This window comes from Wyeomyia smithii, chromosome 3 (genome assembly GCF_029784165.1).
Source record: "Wyeomyia smithii strain HCP4-BCI-WySm-NY-G18 chromosome 3, ASM2978416v1, whole genome shotgun sequence".
NCBI classification, from domain to species: Eukaryota; Metazoa; Arthropoda; class Insecta; order Diptera; family Culicidae; genus Wyeomyia; species Wyeomyia smithii.
Genome location: NC_073696.1, coordinates 7,290,423 through 7,312,599, shown reverse-complemented (window position 1 = coordinate 7,312,599; position 22,177 = coordinate 7,290,423). Strand labels below are relative to the sequence as shown.

General features: G+C 38.9%; 1 protein-coding gene across 2 annotated transcripts in view; it reads left to right on the top strand.

Annotated features, from left to right (window-relative positions):
* Positions 1 to 22,177, top strand: part of LOC129729406 (lachesin) — a 533,943-nt gene that overhangs the window by 176,369 nt on the left and 335,397 nt on the right. The gene's annotated exons all lie outside the window — the stretch shown is intronic.

Below are 22,177 nucleotides of genomic sequence, written 5' to 3'. Positions count from 1 at the left end.
AGTTGCTTTCCATTTGACTTTATATCCGTTCGAATTTGCTTACCGTTTGCTTTGTTTATGCTTGGCATCGGTTCTTGCCGGTCCCACATACAATCGGCTTTATGTTTTCTAGCTTGGAGGGTCGCGAATCTTGATTAAAAATCGAAACAAAAGATTTTTCAATTTCCTCTAAATACCATGACATAAAACTAGCCTTGTCTATTTAGTCTAATATTGTATTTTAAAACACATAAGAATGGAAAATACCAAGGAGGATTTCCATTGATAAAATTAATTGAAATTGACGACCAGTCCATATATGCGCTGAGGATAATTACATGTTGCAATCGAAATACTTAAATTTTTTGCAATAGAATTAGATATAGATGAAGAAAAATAGAATAGATGGAATTGTTTCTAAATGGAAACTGATGAACCTAAGTTGCATTGGTAGGCTATCAATTTGAAGTGCAGGTAACATTTTCTTCTTACTTTAGTCCAATTACATGGCGACCATGGAAGGCGAATCTCACTTAAACATTATTTCACCTCAACTATACGTTTTATTCTTATGAAATCATTATCTTCATGATTTGTTCGATGTTTTTTTCTGTAGATATATTTTAGTAAATTAATTAAATTGCAAATTCCCCTGGCCACCTTAACATTCTCAACCGACAAATCAATCCTCAAAATAGGAGATGGGCACGAGAATGGCATCCCAAAATAACCGCAAATGTTGTGTCCGAACGCGACAAACCAATCGGACCGATTTCAATTTACCACGGCCGAAACACTACACAATTTAAGTTCACCGCACCGAACAGGACAGATACCACCGATGGAAACTCTGCACCAGCTCGGTTAGCTACCATGACACAACACCATGGGGTGGCCAGGTTGGGTTCGAAATAATACGAAAATAACACAGCTCAGCCTTGCCATCAATCGTGCGAATCGTACTCCGGTGCAAACTTGCTGAGTTCGCAGTTTTCTCGATCTACTGCATATTTATATCAGTATTCTTTTTTTTTCGATGACACATCGGGCAAACTAAAATAGTCCCGATGTGCTCGATAAAGTTCGATTTGATTGATTTTTTTGCTCCTCTGGAATTCTCGGTGGTTGGAACGATTTTTTTTGCTACATTCTTATTTCGAGTGGTCACTTTGCACGGGATTGATCCTGCCAATCAATATCGGTAGAGCTTCAATGCTCCGAATGATGGGATATCGGTGTTGCATGGCAATCGGCTGTCAATCCTGGACAGCATGAGAGAATGAAGACTTTCTGAATCGCTAAATCGGTAGGCAGTTTGACAATTTATCGAGTCAATCTGTGTTAGTTTGAGTAGGACAATAAGCCGAAGCTTGATAATTAGAGGAATGACAAGTTCCTTAAGCATGTCGTGACGCAAAAATAAATTTAGTCCCACCTTATTTCTGCATTATAATACGATCCACATCGTAAATTTTATTTTACGATCACCGAACAATAGAACATCACCGAGCAAAATCTGTACAAGCTGATGCTAATAGTAGCAATTACCATCCATCTTCTGGAAACAGCAACCGAGAACAACTTTATTCTCCGCTACTCGTAAAATCAGATAAAAAATTGCTTGCTTCAGCCTGCCGGCAGAACATGACTTGTTCAAGGTCCTGTTTTAACCTCATCAATTCAGGAAACAATGTATAATTTCCCGAGCCCCCCCTTTCCGACCTCACGTATGACTGCCGGGAACCATTGCGAAAGGATTCCGAAATCCTTACGGACTGTGTTTGATGTTTGAGATTCCAAGTTGTTGCGAGAAAACGCACACTGTACTTGGGAGCCGGAATAAATACATAAATAAACTGACATACAATCAGCCTCTTGCCACTAGTCCGTGTAGAAAGAATAACTGAATAAATTATCATATCAAAGTGATACCTTTAGTGTGTTTGTTTACCTGACTTTCAGGTTTATATTTATTTGCTTCTCTCCACTCCTTGGGGTGAACAACAGAAGGAAAAAAAACTACCGTTCTTACAGTATTCCCCTCGGCAGACTCAGATTACTGACTGTTTCTTGATTTGGCAGCTTTTTGACTCCATAAACGCGAATTGTATGCCGAGTCAACCGGCGCGCGCGCTTCGCTTGTGTGTATTGTGGAAGAGCGCAATCCAGCAGCACAAACACACGACACGGGACCGATTCACCTTTGCCGGGTGGTGTGCTATTCACGTAGCGCTCTACACCCGGCTCGGTTTGATTGTCACGTAAACATCTCCTGGTCCCATTGTCTGCAGATTTATGGCACTCCGGCATGGCAGGCAAATGAAGAGGCACCTGAATAGTTTGCCATCTGGCAGTCGGTGGCGGCGGACAGTTCGCGGCTTGTGTCACGGCCGGGTTGCTGGCTTTATTGCAATAAAATTCATTCATCTTTCACCAGAATTTACAAACTACGTTGCAAATTCATGAGAAGAGTTTTGCATAACCATGCGTCTCCATTGTTTGTCACGTTGGTACAGTTGGCAACTCTGACCACATCGTGACATGAAAACCAGACAATAAAGAATCTATGAGTCGGAAGCACGTCATCAGGTGCCGGGTGGGAACGGACCACGACGCAATACCGACTCTCAGCAGTAAGGAAAGGCACACGAAGTCAGCAGAGTCTGCACCTGAATATGTATATGTAGCCACGGTACACACAGCTATTTGACATCAATAAGCCTTCGCTGTTAGTTTGGATTTATTCTTTTTTTGTCGTTGTCGGCCTCTATAGGAGGAATACCGCTTGGTGTCGTCAGAGCCTGCCCGCATCTCATGCATATATAGAAGCGTACGGCACACGGACTGCCGGTCCCGAGAGGTGAACGCTTTATCCGGCGGCCGTGTTTCCACCTCGCATGCCGTGCGAAACTACCGGGGAGAGAGATTGTTTGTTTCCTTGAACTTTTTTCTTTCTTTTTTTTCGTAGGTTAAAGGAAACCGTTACTGGCACGAAAAAATAAGCCGCCCTCAGATAACATGGTAGGTACTACGTATTCTGATTCCGGTGCGGTGCTGTGCGAATTTGCGATACATACATGAGAACTAAATTTGGGTTGTCCATAAGCAGAAGTGGCGATTTAAATTGGTTGGTATGCTAAGTGTGCCAACGTTAGGTACGAAAATTTGAGTTGAGCTTTTCCCTGCCAAATGACCTCTGGTTTCTGATTTTTTTCAATGAATTTTGCATACGCTTTTGACTTAGCAAACTGAGTGTTTTCTGCGAGTGCGAAAATTGTTCAGAGTCGGGAGTTAGAGGTCTTCAGAGTTTATTTCACTTATACAAAATTCCAGAGTATCTTTTACTGTTTACTTTCCTAACCTAGCTTACATTCTAACGTTGGACAAATCGTTTACCCGCGCCTTACTCGGGGTTATTTACAACACATTCGCACTCTCATTCATTCACTTAACTATGCTTTCAAACATTCATTTACTCTTACTCTAAATTAAAGCTACAACATTTTAAAAACTTTCCTCAACCAGAGCTCAAAAAATTTCCAAATTGTTTTCTGAAAGTTTTCCGATTATTATATCTCGCATTTTTTAAAACAAAATTGTCTACCATTTGCTTCCCCTGAAATGCACAATGCCATAAATTTGACTTTTATTATCCATTGAAGTAAATAGTTCTGTATTCGTGTTAGGGATGGGCGATACTGACCGAAGTATCGATACCTAAGTACTCGAATATTTTGCACAAAACGACACCAAGTATCGTGGTATCGGTATAGAAAGTATCGATGCCAAAATACTCGATGCTTTTGGCCGAAGCATCGATACCGTTGGTATCGATACTAATATAGCCTATCTCCAATAGAAGGCATTGGTGGTATCGGTATCGTTTCAAAGTATCGTTGGCAAAGTATCGATACCGCTACTCATTGCTAGCAACGAGTATCGATTCCAAAATACTCGATACTTCGGCTCCATGTATCGATACCGTTGGTATCGCCCATCCCTTATTCATGTTGAGGTATGATATTTTCAACCCATTTCATCTTCAGAATTTTTCGCTGACAGTTTCCCAAAATAAAATTTTGAAGTTTTTGAATCGAGTTGTTTTAAATATCAATTACTATAATAATACTTAAGTCTTACTTAGAATTTTGAACTCCCAATCTCTTACATCTTAAACTCCAAAATCCTAAAATCTTACGTTTCTCTAATCAAAAAATTCAATTACTCCATAATAAAGAGGTGCAAAAATTTCGATTCCCGGTATTTTCAAACCTCTTAGTTTGAAACGTTCTATGGCTATTAATCATGAAAAGTTGAAATCTTAAAATAATTTAAAGATTTTGAAATCTACATATTTCAAAGTACTGGAATTTTGCAATCTCAATGCCGATATGCCAGAAACAATGAATTTATAATTATTTGAAATCCCAGAACAATAAAATCCTAGAACTTTTACAGCCAATAATATTAAAATTACTAAATCTCTAAGGTCGGTACCGAAAGCGAACTAGAACAGGATTGTGCTAAAACTGGAAACGTAGCTAAAATCGAACTGAACCTGACCTGAACTTGTACTGAAACTGAGCTGAAACTTAACTTAAATGGAATAAAAACCGAAGTTAAACCGGACTGAAATTGAATTGAAACTAAACTGGAACTGAACTAAAACGGAACTCAAACTGAGCTGAATCTGAACTAAAACTGATCTAAAATCCAACTTAAACTGTAATGAAACTGATCTGAAACTAAAAGTGAACTAAATTTCAATTAAAGCTGAACTCAAACGGAACAGAAACTAAACTAAAACTTAACGGAAACTGAACTGAAACCTAACTGAAACCGAACTGAAGCTGAACCGAAATTAACATGAACTTAATCGGAATTGAACTGAAACTGAACAGAAATTGAACTGTAACGTTACTGAAACTTTACTGAAACTGAACTAAAACTGAACTGGAACTGAGCTGAAACTGAGCTGAAATTGAACTGAAACTGATCTGGAACTAAACTGAAAGTTGACTTAAATGGAACTAAAAGCAAACTGAAACTGAATTGATACTAAACAGAAACTGTACTGAAACTGAACTGAAACTAAATTGCAACTTATTTGAAACTGAGCTACAACAGAACTCAAACTGAACTGGAAATCAACGAAAACCACATTGAAACTGACCTTGAACTGAACTGAAAGGGAACATTCATAAATGACGTAGCATTCGAGAGTGGAGGAGGGGGTTTGCAGTTTTGTGACGAAAGGTGACGAGGGGGAGGGTGGGGATATGAAACTAAGAAAAAATTTGGATTTTTTCTAATTGTTCTTTTCTATCACTGTTTCGTGTGTTTTGGGTTGTTTTTATTACTTCCTTGTCTTTCGTTGTTCATTTATGACACAAAGTATGTTTTTGATAATAAAATTTGCAAAAAAAAAATATCATGTAGAGGGGGGGGGGGGGTTATTATAAAGCTACGTAATTATCTAGAGGGGGGTCCTGATTTTGTGACGAAAAGCTACGATGGGGGAGGGGGGTGTCAAAAAAACCCTTAAAAAGCTACGTCATTTATGGTTGTTCCCAAACTGAACTGAAATTAAAATAAACTGAAATTGAACTGAAACTGAACTACAGCTAAACTGAGACTGTACTGAAACTAAATCATAACTGAACCGAACCTAAACTGAAGTTGAACTGAAACCTAATTAAAACTAAACTCAACTTAGCTGAAACAGGACTGAAACTGAACTGAAACTGAACTGAAACTGAACTGAAACTGAACTGAAACCAATTTGAAACTACAACTGAACCAAACTAAGATGCGACTGTTCTGTAATTGTATTTGAAACTCACTTGAAACTGAAATGCAATTAAATTGAAAATGTACTAAAACTGAACTGTACTGGAACTGGAATTCTACTAAAACTGATTAGAGGCTGTACTAAAATTCAAATAAAAATTACTTCTAACCTAAGTAAAACTGAACTGAAATGGTATTTAAACAGAACTTGAACAAAGCTGAATCGAAACTGAAACTGAGCTGCAAAAGGACTTAAACTCAACTTTAATTGAGCTGAAACTACTGTGCGACAAAAACAAAATTGAAACTCTAATGACACTGAACTGAAACTAAGCTGAAACTGAACTAAAACTAAACTGGAACTGAAAATGAATTCAGACTGTACTGAAACAGGACTAGAACTGAACTTAGACGGTACTGAAACCGAATCATAACTAAATTGAACTTGAACTGAATCCTAACTGAAACCTTATTTTAACTACAATTAACTGAATTAGAACCAAACTGAAATTGAATTAAAACTAAACTGAAACTCAACTGAAACTGAGCTGAAGCCGAACGAAAACTGAACTGGAACTGACTTAAAACTGACCTGAAACAGAACTGAGAATGAACTAGTACTAAACCGAAACTGAAGTGAAACTGAACCGAAACGGAACTGAAACTGAACTGGAACTGAACTGAAACTGAATTGAAACTGAACTGAAACTGAACTGAAACTGAACTGAAACTGAATTGAAACTGAACTGAAACTGAACTGAAACTGAACTGAAACTGAACTGAAACTGAACTGAAACTAAGCTGAAACTAAACTGAAACTTAACTGCAGCTGAACGCAACTCAAATTGAAACTGCAACTGAATTGAACCGAGTTGAAACTGAGCTGTGGCTGTTTTGAGACTGAATTATAATTATATCTGAAATTAAATTAAAGCTGATATGAAATTAAATTAAAATTGTATTAGAACTATAAAAAAACTAGACAACAAACAGTATCGCACGCTAGCCTGGTGGCTAGTAGCGGTCTCGATCAACTAGACTAGTTAAGAGAATTCGTTATCGCTATTGTTTTTGGCACATGTTGCATATTGTAGGATAAGTACAACGATACACCGTGCCCCAGTGCTGAGTCGAGAAAATTTCCAGCTCAAAACGATCAGATTGGGAATCGAGCCCGACATCACAACCGTGTGGGAGAACTAGCCGACCGACATCGCTATTCACAAAACCATGGGGACGAAAAAAAAACCTAGAACTACACAAAATTTAAATCAAAACTGTACTAACACTAAACTTTGGTCCAGAACCCTTTTGTGGCATTTAAAACTCTACAATAAAAATGTAACTTAAACACTGGGAAGAACAATGGGTGACATCCAACTGGATGGCTGTCGGAAGATGTCACCAGTCAAAAAGGCCAAACGCAAAAATTACAAAAAAGCTATTAGGGCTCAATAAGTGGGCGCTCTCCCAAGTAACAAAGCGCGTTTTATCGAAGTTTTATAGCGCTGTTTAGGCTTTATTGAGCGCTATAAAACTTTGATAAAGCCAATATTGTTACTAGGGTTTGTATGTATACAGAACTAATTACAGGGCACTGTCCGAGTAAGTATCATCCGAAGAACATCGGGTTCAAGACGATACTTGTCGCTTTTGTAGCATAGAAAGTGAAACCTCGGAACATCTGCTATGCAGCTGTGGTGCATTATACATGAGCAGAATCAAATTTCTCAACAAAGGTTGCTAACAACCTAGTGAAATTTGGTCTGCTAATCCTCGGAAGGTAATTGGCTCTATTAACCACATTATTTCTGACTGGGAGCGTGCCGAGGCAACCAGTCATCACTCGATCAATAGTGGGTGACTGGGTATCCTGTATAGCACGTATAGTAAGGGGGATATACTAGAATAGTTCTACAGGGTGACAAAAAAGTCCGGTCACACAGGAAAATCTCAATATTTCAAAGAATAAGAAGAAAATCTGAATCTGGCTTTCATAGCTTTATTCAGTAACTCATAAAGATACTTCACAGACGATATCTCGGAATTACACCACCTTCCTCTAATCGAACCAGCTTCAGACGTTTCGGAAAGTCGTCGCAAGCGGCGCGCACGTGCTCCATCAGCATCTCGTCCCAGATTTTCGTGATAACTCGCTTGAATTGTTCCAAATTTGTTATTTTATAGTCGTTCAGCTTCGACATCATGTATCCCCACACGAAATAATCCAGTGGATTCAGATCCGGAGGCCATTCATTCTTCGAAATGAAATCGGTCAAGTTTTCCTCACACCATGTCTGAACAACCTTTGCGGTGTGGGATGGGGCGCCATCTTGCTGGAAGCAGTAGTAATCGTCTTCCAACAATCTTCCAGCTTGAGTCAGAACATATTTATTCAAAACCGTGTCCAGGTAGTACGCTGCGTTGATTTTGACCCCTTTATCGATAAAAATAAGAGGCAGTTTACCGCTCTTGCAAATGGCTCCCCAAACCATCACTGACGTTTTATTTTGGAACCGGGAAACGTTCAGCTTGTCCGCAGGAGCTTGCTGGAGGCTCACACTCTAAACTCGAGCATGTTGGCGATTGACTGTTTGCTCCAAAACGAACCGCTTCTCGTCCGAAAAAATAATCTTGTCATCTGCGCGCCAACCGAGCAACTCCCGCGACCGTTGGTACCTCTTGTCCTTTGTAGCTTTGGTAACCCCATGAACCACATGTTTTTTGTACGGTGTAAGTTTTAAATCCTTGCGCAGAAGCTGGCGGACTGATTCTCGGTTCATTTTGAGGTTCCTGGCCAGCTTCCGTGCAGATTGGGTGGGATTCCGGCGAATCCGGTCTTGTATAATCTTTTTCAGCCTTGAAGTTCTCACAGACCTTGGTCGTCCAGATCGTGCCTTGTCCTCGGTGCCTCCGGTCTCTAGGTACCGATTTATGGTCCGGTACACGAATTTCCGGTTGATTCCAAGCGGTTTTAGTTGTTTGAATATGTGTCCGGGTTTGTACCCTTTCACATATTCAGCTATAACAGCTGCTCTTAACTCTGCCATGGCTCACAACTCAATGTAAGCAAACTGCACAGAAACGAAACTCTGCCACTTTGGGCAGCAAAGTTAACCCTCTCATTTGACATATAGATGGCACCAGAGAGATGCAACGTGTAGGCTACAGGCGACCCCAAAAAAGTGTGACCGGACTTTTTTGTCACCGTGTAAATAATGGACGCAGTAGTCTAATTCCATAACAAAAATAAAAAAAAACACTTAACTCATCTGAAACTGGAACTCAATACAAAAACTGATTAGAAACTGTATATAAATTCAAATAAAAATGACTGCTACCGTGCGTGAAACTGAGCTGAAACTGTATTAAAATTAAACCGAAACGAAACTGGAACTAAACTGAAACTGAACTGCAAGTTAACTAAGACTCAGCTTTAATTGAGCTGAAACTACTGTTCGCAACTAAGCTCTCACTGTTTACCAATGACTGGCGCTAGCAGTAAGTGCTGGTCGAATGATAGCTTCGTAGCCGCAGGGTTGCAGAGTCCGCTTTGATAAACGGGTGGTCGCGGGCTCGAATCTTGGTAGAATCAGGCCATTTGGTTGCCAAAGAACTTTAACATGGGTTTATTCTTAGGCTCTTCACCACATACCCTTACTTCAAGCTGAATTCTATAGAACCTCTGCAGACTTTTATCCTAACAAACATAAGTCTCTCTTATAATAAAACTAGTCTGAATAACGTAAAATAGTTTCCTCCAGGGAATTGTAATTATGGAGCGGTCTTGGCTGGAGGAACGAGGTTTCGATAAGACTCCTTTCTCTTGCCAAAATAAGTCATTCTCATAATAAAACTAACAAGAGGTGAAGCATTGGGTATTCTCTTCAGGGAATTGTGATTGTGGCGCGGTTTTGGTAGGAGGAACGAGGATTCGATAAGATTCCTTTCTGTTGACAAAATAAATCCTTCTTTTAATAAAACTGGTCTCAAAAAATATTTATCCTCTGCAGGGAATTGTAATTGACGATATTGGCACGGGGAACGAGGTTTCGTTAAGACTCCTTCCTCTTGTCATAATAAGTCCCTTTCAGAATAACCCTGACTAGTGAGGAACGTTTGGTGTAGTCTCACTCCAGGGAATTGTAATTTGGCGATATTGATAGGATAGAAAGAGGCTCGGTATAGTAGAGCAGTGAAACGAAAGGGTAAAGTCTCACACACAAGCACGGATATAAATGAAAAGCGTATCATTTACTTCCATAGTGATACTATAAATAATATGAAGTGCGGAGTACAGAAAACACCTGGGCTATATCACAATAGACCAAATGTCTCTGGTCGCAGTTATGAGTCCACACAGAGTAAAAAAAATTGCTGGTCGATTTTGATATATCTAGAACCAACTGAGACATTAAAAAAATTAAATGCTTTGACACGTTAATGATTTTATTGAAGCATGCTTTTAGTGGTGTGAAAATTTCTGATTTTGTACCAAAAAATCGTCGATTGCGGGAAATGTTACTTTTCTTATCAAACAAAAAAAAAAGGGCGGCTGAAGCGCATCGAGAGTTAAAAAAAGTGTTCGAAAATGTTGCCCTAAATAATACAACGTGCCGTGGTTGGGTCCCTCGCTTGTAAGACAGTTATTTCGATCGAATAGACATTTAAAATGAAAAAGCTGGTAGTATCCGTTCGAAACTGCGCTTATAGGGCAGCAAAAACAGTGAATTGGATTTTATTTAATAAAATTAAACAACGAGATACTGTGAAAAATTACAATTTATAGTGGGACGATTAGGAGAGCTAATTATTTTATGTAACGCCGAGAGCAAGCGAACTACAGTTGCCTTATATCATGGAGCAGTTCTATGACGTACCTTCAAGGGGGCATATAGGATCAAGACGAATACGCCAAAGAATTGGTACACTTGACAAATTAAGTTGGAACTGTTTGGTGGGACCCGGTCGGTGTTATTTGTTATGAGCCGTCAAAATCGAACGAAACCACCAGTTCTGCACATACGACGACATTGAAAAATTTCATGATTTGTGGATAGCCTCAAAAGACTAACACATATATCGTAATGGCAGGAATAGCTCCGCCAGAAAGATGGTATAAAGTTATGAGTATTTCTCACTTTAAGGTTACTTTTTTTGTTTCTCTTTTGCTCACACTGCATTTATTTGATACAACACAATCTCAATTAATGTTTTACGGAGCCAATCATATCTAAGGTCCAAAAAAAAGGCTAAAGGTGAATTGTTCATCCTCGTTGCCGACAGCGAGCATGTTTTTCAATCATTTGTTGTTGAATTAGCACCCACAATATTGTTATTGCGTTTAGCCATAAATCAGTATCAGTTACGTGATATTTCGCTGAGCCAGGATATATTGAACTGGTTGTTCTTTTCGCTACAGTTAATTTGAAAACATTTCTAACTTAAAAATCAACAAAAAAAACTATAATATATTGTTTATCAGACATGAGGTTTCAACTTAGCTCAAGTAATTCCAAGTAATAATCGCAAATAAATTTTATCAACTATCACGGACAATAAAAATCGCCCAGAATTCTGTTTCATTTAAATTAAAGTTGATCGTCTATACAGCAACACTTGGTTACTATTCAGTTATGTTCAAGTTTTATAACTTTCGAAGAGAACTTTCGCATGTTTAGAAGTTCAGCTAGCTTGCCTTTCCCTAGTAAAGATATTTGCGGAATAATTCAATGTTTTGTTTTCTTTTTGATCCAATAAAAACAATAATATTTTTTTCTTAACTGTTTTTAGTCGATTCTAAAAAATAAAAAGGTACCGTAAAAAGTAATTACCAGAATCTCATTTATTCGTCTTTTCAAACATTTCATGTGTCCTTTCACGCTACTTGTCAACTGCACACTTTTTTAAATAAATATATTTTTCCAACAGTAGTTTGAACGAACCAACACATAACATTCTAAGCAATGTTTTTTTTCTTCATCTTAATTCTAGGCAATTTTCTGAAATACTTTTCGTCATCAATCATAGACCGTAGAAAATGCGCCCAGAAACCTGATTTGTTTTTTTTTCAAACTGAAGTCGAACGTCTATGTGACTTTACTTTCAATTTCAGAATGATGCCCTGTCATGGTCGCCATGTAGTTATTTTTCAAATTTATAATTCTTGAATAAAATTTTCCTAAGTTAACTGGTTAAATAAGCTCTCCTTATTACGTTCTGTATAAAAAATATTTGCTGAATATTTCAATATTCTGTTTTTTTTTTCAATCTACTAAAGATATTCTAAAAATCTTCCCAAGCTGTTCATAGTCTATTCTAATAGACACAAAGACACCATAGAAAATAATTGACAAAATTTAATTTGTTCATCATTTCAAACAATTTGTGTATCTTTTTACGTTACTTGTCAACTGAAGACTTCGTCCAATAAATATAATCGTTCAACGCACCAACACACCGTCCAGTAATACCAAGTAACATAAAACTCCAAAACCATAATTCATTACACTAAGTTTCACTGCAGAGTAACTGCAAAAACCTGCTTGTCACAGAGGAAGAAAGTTATCACAACCTCCCAAACAAATAATTAAGTCCAAGGCTAGAAAGGAATGGCTCACTCGCCATCGGAATACCCTGCTACCGATTGTGGCAACGATCGTCGGACCAGCCAGCCGGCCAGTCAAAAAATGAATGAATATTTTGAAGATGTTTTCAACACAAAAGTTGTCTTACCCCACCGATTCTCGTTGTCAGTCCCGGATCCGATAGAGAGAGGAGGGTTTTATTTTCACTTATATTTGCAAACCGCAAAAAGGAGTACGACCGAGTGCTGCATGCCTTTTGCGAGTGCAGCACAGCGAGCAAAGTAAAAAATCATGAACATAAAAGAAAGCACGAATATAAATCCATTAAAGGAATTCATTAGGGGAAAAAGTTTTCTTCCAGCAGGAGCCAATTCCGAGTGCTCGTGGGCTCGTAAAGGCAGATCGTAACGTTGGTTGTTAAACGGAGGCTTACTGATGATGCAAGGTGGCATGAATTTATGGGGTCGGTTTCACTTGTAGTGCCTCGGTGCAATGTCAAAGTTCCAAAATTAAAACATGGGCACGATAATGCTATCTGAAAATCACGAAGTTTTTTTTTCACTATACCGGAGGAACAAAGGAAAATAAAGCTATATAAGGTGCTTTACCAACGGTTTTCATCCATCAGAATCCTGATGACAAAGAAGTATGCACCGTTCCGTGTTTGCGCTTCCTAGCCGTAAGACTTTGTCAACCGATCCTAGAGCAAACATCATCGTTATCGTGATTCTCGGAGGGGCAATATACGTTTCTGTTTAATGTTCGTCGTGATGAATTTTCACAACGTTCGGCGTAAGTCAGCTTCATTGTATCCCACGAGCTTATTTACCGTAACTTCGACGCGTAATATTCGCCCCGGCTCGGAGAACGTGATGCTGGTTGAAGTAGAAAACAGACGATCTTAAGCATCTTTTTTTTCTCGATGATATTCGGTCTTTCATATTTGCACGCACACATAAAAATGTCTGACGAGGCAACGATTAGTAGCGGATCAAAACATGTCAATCAATGGAAAAACGAAAGATTAGTTAGACATAAGTGTGTTCAGGCTTTAATTGTGCAGTAAAGCTCCAGTTTCAATTGCTATGTATCTCTAGAAATCGGTTATTTTTCTCTCACAAATTATTGATTGATGATAAAATTTTCGAATCAGAGCTTTAGAAAGTGTTTAAATATTTTTGTAGAGGTAAAATTAAAACGTTTGAAACGCGAACAAAATTTTGAATTCGCTCCCTTGAAGCTAGACATCGAAAACTGTTCCGAAAGTCCAGCTTCATTGCACACTGCGAACCCGTTTAAATAATAAATCCACTTTGGAAATAAAGCAAATCATTTTCATTACTGACAGGAAGGAAATTTTCGACTTCAAACTGAAACAATAAATCCCCGCCGAGGAAAATAATCACCCACTACTGGGAACAAGCGCGCGAACAAACATCGCCATCGGGAAGCCGCTGAGTTTGTGTTTACCCCTGATCGGAATTCACGCCCCAAGCACTCAAAGTCAAATGAGATTAGCGCATTCTTGTCGTAGCGGTTCGCATTCCGTTCGCAAAGGAAGCTTCAAAAATTCCACCCGCAAATTAAGCGGCGGCGGCAGCACTCTCGCAGGAGTTAACCTGTAGGAGTAAATTATAATTAATTCATACGCCTGAATTGACGATCTTCCGGTTTTTACCGGCGGTGAAGCCTACGACTCTATTTGTTTGCCCCCTTCCACGTTTCCGGCCACTGTACGAAAAGAATCGCTTTTTCTACCCCCCACCGCAGCAACGTAACCCACTTTTGCGCTCACGACAAACCTCATCATCAACAAGAACTTGTTTGTTTATTAAAAGTTTTTCTTGCTTCCGGTCTTTCTGGCCTCCTCGCTTGCTTGCTGGCTGGCTCGAACACGGCAAAATGTGTTTCTTCTCCGGTGAAACCTTCCACACTTCAAAGAAGTGCTAAGATTAAACATAATTTATACCGATTTTCGCACCATTTCCTTTCCGCCCCACTGCTGCCGCCCTCGCTTGAAACGGAGTGGAGCAAATTCGAGCTGCCAAAAACCAAAAAAAAAAAAAAATGGAGGAACGCGTTCTCGAGATGGGCCTCCGTGGCGTACGTGTTCACACTGTCTTGTTTATTTATATTTTTTTTTTTTTGTTGATACATGAGAGCGGTATCAACTGACAGTTTGTCGAAACAATCGCGTGCAGCCGATTACCCACGATTCATTAAACTTTTATTTTCTTTTGAAAAAAAATCACTCTACTTTTAATTACCACCGCAGCACCATCATCGTGTTTAACGCTTCGAGCTCGAAATGAAATTTTCAAAAATCACTCCACGACAACAGAATGGAAAACTAAATTAACGCCACCTGATTATGAATAAACTTTCGGTACTCGTACGGTACGTACGGCAAGCGGCACACAGATTATACGCCGTTAGCGAAGAGTACACACAGATTCGCTGCTACTGGCTTCAGGAACGAAACGGTAAACGAAAACCGTTCCTCTCTTTAGCCTGAAAACCCGATTAGTCAACGCCAGGAACTAATTAATGTGGGTGCGTGTGTGTGTGGGTATGTGTGTTCCTGTTCGCATTCACATGCATCAACCCTTGGGGATCCACCGGCACCTGAGATAAGCCAGGGATGAGCCTGTCGTCGCCGCTCGATTCTGTTGGCAATTCAATTTCGGGTAGCCCAATTTTGGGCTCCGTGAGTGTGCTGTTTGTTTCGCTTTCCGCGATAGGTTTCGGCAGATCTCGCGAGCGCTGCACGTGTAGACGGCGAAACCAGGACGCAGGTGGGTTTTGCGACCGGAGAGTTGATTATCACGTTTCGAGACTTAGACTGTGGGTGGGTATTTGTTCGGATATTTGCTCTAGGGACGTGGGTGAGAAAATTGGCTAAAGCATTAAAAAGACTTGCGTGCAGAAATGTTCACGGCAGCAGTCGATTTTTTATCAGCGGTTTATTTTTCTTTAAAATGGATAAAATCTAAACCACTTGTATATATTAAAATTAAATTTTGCGCGGTGCAACGCAATGCTCACAAAATGCACCAGCAAAATGTATTTATACGAATTCTCGGAATAACCAGCTAGTATTTTCGGAAAATATGCATTTGTTCCTGGCATAATGAAATTTGGAGAGCAACTAGCAAAATATTCAACACTCTGATGATCTGATTTTGAGAATTATCATTTTCCCAGAAGAACAAACATCGTGCATAATATGAATTCTAAATTCATTTCCTCTAGCTAACAACATTCCCTCTCATGCGGCTCATGTGGTATATTATTTTAATCAGGTTATATCCGAAGCGACTTTTCAACCAAATTGGGAACAGTTCTTTCGAAAACGTAACAAATCTATCTTTGTGAAAAAAGAACGATCGATCCTAGGTTGGAAATTGCGGAATCATGCTTATTGATCGACAATGTCTCTGTGATTGAAAGTGTGAATACGCTGATTGAGTATTATGAAAAGTAGGCATATTTTCTCGGGAAAGACAAAATTATTATCTAGAATTTTGCCGAAGACGTCGCACCCTTTATACAAACCGTTCTGGTTTTTAAAATATTTGTAATCATAAATACCTCTTTTTTACATAAACCCTTGTCGCAAAAAAATCGTGATTTAAAAAAAAAACAAAAACACAAAATGACATCTTTAGCCCAAACTCTGTGCAAAGTTTCAGTTAAATCAAACAAGACAATTGAAAAAAAAATATCAAAATTGGAACATTTTCATGGAATCACTCCTTTACATTGATGAATGCCTCCTTATCCTAATATGGCTGATTCTGCTTTCATACGCGGAAAGGCAAACTTCTGTACAGATCTTATTGAGTATAATTTGGTAGAAACACTAAGAGAGATGGTTCACTTACCGATTCCAAAGCAGCATCATTAGTCTGGCTATCTGCACTTCACTGCTGCCGAGTAACGATACCACACATAAAGATTTTCCTCTAGTTTAGAGCAAAGTTACCGGTAGAAATTACTGTTTAAGCAAGAAATGTACAAAAATTTTGAAATTGATTTTCATATTTTTAAACATTCTACCGTTTATTGCATCAAATTCAGCACAATCACAGCTAGATCAAACGAAAATAAGCTGGATATTTTAGAAAATTCATCACACTTCATTCAAATAATTGAAACGCCTTATTAAAGATAATTAGTTTGACTTGACAGTAGCATTTCGAACTCCAAACAATTTTTTTAACAACCAGCCGAGGCAGCAGGAAATGTCTTCGATATACTGAAAATGCTGCTTGCTTCCATCGGACACCAGAATAATTTGTTTGTTAACACGAAATGACCTTCATTTTTCGTACATTCTTGTTATATACGAAATAAAATGTCACGCGGAACTGAGAGAATGTTATAAGTTGAAAAAAAGGTGGGGTTATTTACAACATGGGTCTAAAATAAAAATCGCGGCAAAAGCAGGTTCGTGGCTGTTCAACCTTCGCTTTTCCAATAGATATTAAGTTTTTTTTTCATTAGATTGAAATTGGAAAAAATATTCCAATTATTCACCAAAAGTTTAGGAAACTTCACCTATCGAATGGCTTGAGCTAGAAAGATTGCACATTTTGTGGTTGCTCCTCCGTGAATAATATGAGCTGTGAAGTTGCACATACAACAACCGTGAGAAGACCAATTCGGGAATAATTGAGCATCTTTTTCGTATAACAATTCAGTAGCTTCCGCGTTGTATAGCTTGTTAATGGCGCCGGCTACGTTTTGACGTTCCGTTAGAAAAAGCAGAAGGAAGTGTGACAATCGTTGTTGCTAGCGACCGAGCCTACCTCTGCATCTCTAACGACTATAACGGAGAGGATGGTTACTTTGTCACTGTGGTAAGTGACGGATTTTTATACCTCTACCCCTCCCTCTGAACGCTTAAACATAGACTCTATTGCTCTCCTTTGCTGTGCCTCGTTAGGTACTCTGCCAAGTATCGGCAATTATAATTCCTTGGAGAGGTATGAATTCTATATATGAATGTTTTTTTTTCGTAAATTTAACATTAGGGAAGAGTCAAGTAAGAGGATGGGTATAAGCCTGCGCATAAAACCCACGCGAAAGGTCTTATTCAGCTAAGATTCAAACTCATGACCAATCGTATATCAAAGGCAACTTTGTAACCTTAAGGGCCACAAGCATCCCTATTAGCGGAAATTCACCTATGACACACAACACTTTACCATCCTGTTCTCAGTTATAGAAGCAAGCTCATGATTGATTGAAAAGTACGAAACCATTCAAAAATAATTGATTTTCAACTTGACTTTCCTTTAATTTGCTGTTGAAATTACTATACCATGGGTGATAGGTAACCTTCACCTCTCGATCATGACATTGGCGCTCAAGATCCGTTGAGTGGTGGTAACATGATATGCATTTGAGGAGGGCATATTTTCGTTACATTTTCCACAGTATGCCACTCTACAAGAGTAAGACGTAGTCCTACGTCAAAATTCGAAAAAGTGAGAAATACAACAAAGAGTAAATAAAACACAAAGCAGATACTAAATAATAAAAAAATCAAAGTTGAAATCGGATATAAAGAGATGGATACTGAGAGATTAACCATTATGTATCTAGCAATTTTAACATCCGTAAGTGTTCGGCAGGGTTACCAAAATAAAATACTTCTAACTTTTTGAATTCTTGACCAATTTTGGATCTTGACCTGTCAAAAGATTGAACAAATTAAATTTTTTTCAGCATATGAGACCTAATTAGCCGTTCGTTTATATATGGCTCCCGTAAATCCGGTTTTCCGGGACCATGTTCAAGATCCAAGGCAAATTTTACCAATTGTCAATAAAACCAAATAACAAAGCAAAAAAAAGCAAAGCCTTGGTGCCACATTCCGATTCGGAACTTGACCTTCTGTTTATTTATACACAGACTTCGCAGCTGACTGGTTAGTGTACAGGACAATTGATCGCTACGATCCTACTGATACTAACAGTGTCTCCCGAGCAGAGACTCGAACCTACTACGACTGGCTTGATAGGCCAGCATCGTACCTCGAGACCATCTGGGGGGTTACCAAAAACCAAATAACATTGATGTCAAAACTCATGGAATCACTCGTTGATTTTTATTCATTTCGAGTCCATCTGAAGGGTAGGCAAATTTAGCCTTTATCAATACATTTTAAACTGAAATAGCTTCAAATAAATCTCCGAAGGATTCATGGAGTGGTTTCCATCAATTTGACATACATAATGCTAGGGTCTCTATCCAATCATTTTGGTGGCCACATAAGGCCTCATGGACATCTACTCTGGGGTGGCCATTTCGGAGACAATTTTAAGGTGAATTCAAAGGGGATGTTAATCAACTCCTGAAGTGATTTCATGAATTTTGATACGGCTTTATTGACAATAACTGTACTAATTTTCTCACCGAAACATGGTCCCGAAGATCCGGATTCACATGAACCAGTTATGGTCCCGGATTTCTGTCGGTCTTAGATGCTGAAAATGGTCAAATTTTTCGATCTTTTGACGAGCGAAGATCCAAAATCGGTCAAGAATTGAAAAAGTAAGAAGCATTACATCTAGACGGGTACCCGGGTACCTTGCTAAACGGTTATGGAGTAGAAAAAATCGGACCCCTCTCTTCCTACAACCCCTGTGCTGCTATAAACAGTCTGATAATGATGGAAAATGGTTTATTTCCACTAGTAAGGAGCATTATATGAGCTTTATCTGGCTGAGTTAACGTTAACCCTGTTTCTTACGCAAAATAATGAAATAATCTGTAATTAGGCTTGTTATTCTCCTCAATATGTAGAAAAAGCAGAGTGAACAATCATCGCTTACTTCTTGTCCAGTATGAGCGCTGCGTGCAACAATTTTATTGCACCAAACTTCTTTATTCTGCTTTGTACTGTGTTTCTGGCACTCGCGGATAAATTAACACACATGCTGCTCACACTACAGCTGAGCGAAACAAGAGTGGTGAATCACTTCAGTGAAAGAAACACAGCAGTACAGCCAGGGTTGAAAATTTTCACTGTCAGTGATAGATTCTCAGTTGAAACTGAGAGCTACGAGTATCAGTATCAACACGAACGAGCTGAAAGTGATAATTGCTTTCAGCTCCAATCAGTTGACAGTGGTAATGCTGACTGGCAGCATTTCTGTGATTTCGCACACGCTATGTTGCTCTAGCGATGTTTAAGCAGTGTAGGATGAAGGTGCCTATCTGCTTCATTGAATTCAAGCAATGGATTGGGCCAGATCAAATAATTTCGAAGGCCTTTGATGTGGTCCCACACACTCTAATAATCGAAAAACTGCTACATATGGGCTTCCCATGCTGGATAGTTGAATGGCTGAGATCGTACCTTACTGAGAGGAAAGATTTTGTCCAAGTAGATCTTGTAGCCTCGGTAACATTCGATGTCACATCTGGTGTACCACAAGGGAGCATCCTCGGACCTCTCATCTTTATCCTGTACATAAACCACCTCGTTTACCGTTTGTCATCAGGGAAACTATTTTTCGCAGACGACCTTAAAATCTTCCGAGTGATTTCATCCGTTCTGGATTGTGCATCCCTGCAGCTTGACATCGACAAACTCCTTTTGTGGTGTGACGAAAATGGGATGAATGTGAACATAAAGAAATGTAAAATAATCTCCTTCACGCGTCGCCAAACAGCCGTTGAATTTACCTACAAGATCGGTTCGATCACTCTCGATCGGGTAGATTCTATACGGGACTTAGGTGTAATATTGGACAGCAAGCTAAGATTCGTTGAGCATGTTGCGTCAACTGCCGCCAAAGCGTTCACCGTATTGGGATTTATCCATCGCCACGCTGCATTCATCTCAGATGTGTATGCTCTCAAATCATTGTATTGCTCGTTGGTGCGAAGTATCCTAGAATATGCAGCACCGGTCTGGACACCGTATCAGATTTCGCATAGTCTGACGTTAGAACGAGCACAGAAGCATTTCATACGATTCGCGATTCGTCACCTTCCATGGACCAACCCTACAGATTTGCCACCGTACCCGCCACGCTGCCTATAGATTGGCTTGGAAACTTTATCCGACAGACGTCTTAAGCTACAGCGAATGTTCGTTTTTGACATTCTCACTAGCCGTATGAATTGTCCAGCTTTACTGCAAACCATCAACAACCACGTCCCATCTCGTACTCTTCGATACCATGATGCACTTTGGCTCCCAGCTAGTAGGACAAACTACGGATTTAATAATCCATTTAGTGCATGGCTCCATGCTTTTAACGCTGTTTACGCTATTTCGATTTTTGTATTAGTAGAGATGTTTTTGTTAATAGAATTAGGCATTTATTTTAAGCAACAGTCTGTACGAAATTTTCGAAGACAAAGAAAAATAGATAAAAATAAAAAAAATTCGATAATAATTAAGATAAATCATTTATATCACTGACATGACTGATAATTGACACGGGTGACACTCAATATCAGTTCGAAGAGAGTGAGAGAGAAACTGCTGTTGTATCATTTTCATTTTTCAATGTCGAAATTTCGCAACACTCAACAACACAAACATGCGTCACGGGCATCAGATTTTTTCAGTTTCGGAATGCAAAGCAAACAACGCAGTCTACTTTTCTACCTATAGATGCTCATTTGATTTATGCTCAAGAGACGCAGAGTAGAAGCCCTGCAGTGAGATCTGTTGGGTAGTTGCGTCGCTTTGCCTACCAGTATGAGAGCAGTTGTTTTCGCTTTGAAAGGTAATCGCCTAGACGCTAATGATTCTCTGAGGAGCAATGACAAGCCAATTTGTAATCCTCAATAGCTGGATGGCATAAAAATTACATGTAAACAAAAAATGTTCACAAAAAAAAAAGGCACCGAAGCACAAAACCTATAAAAAAAGTCAAATCATAGTCAAATCATCATAGTAGAAGATACTCAGAAATATATTAAAAAATAAAACATTTAAATACCATCATTATTTAACAAATGGAATCTTAGATTATACTAAAACCAAAATTAAAACTGAAAATTCCCAACAATTCAGTGCAGCGAAGAAAATTCTCTATCAGAAAATAAGCCATTTAATGCACAAAGTTCCAAGTTCCAAAAAAGAGCTTCCTGGAAAGCAATTGTCGATGTCCTAATATGAGCAGAAATACTGATCAGCCAGACCATGTGCCATCAAACGAAACACAGCACAATATCTGGGGAACTTGGCGGGTAAGGTAGGACTTCCCTATTGAGCGTTTCTGTGGCACTTTTAACAACTTAGGCAGTATAGGGCCGAGCGTTGTCATGCAGTAGAATCATTTTTCCGTGCCTCTGCTCGTATTGTGGCCGTTTTTCGCGCAGTGCTCGGACACCTCAGAGCCTGAAAGACGATGTCTAAAAGATTGATAGCGTAGTACCAAAAAATTTTACACATCATGTGTAGCAAATAGTGCCTGAACTATTTCGAGTGAATCGACATTATCTCATTGGAAGTGCAAATATTTTAAAGTCGCTGCTTTGAAAGGCATCAAACCTACTTTTCTTTTCATCGAAATCACTTGTTCACCACCATTGTTTGTATAGCTCTCCTCTGGAGAGTTTCTTTGAAGGGCTACCCGATCAGAAGGGCAAAACAAAATTGTAACAGAAGCTGTTAGTGTGTTATGAGAAAAACCTTTTTGGTTGTGTTTTCAATTTGATCTAGTTAGGTGTTAAAATAACAGAAATTGTAACAAAAATGATTCCACCAGTATCAAACCCATATCAAGCTTTGTTACTAACGTATCAGCTTTCTAACAAAATAAGATAGCATATAGAACAGTATAATAACA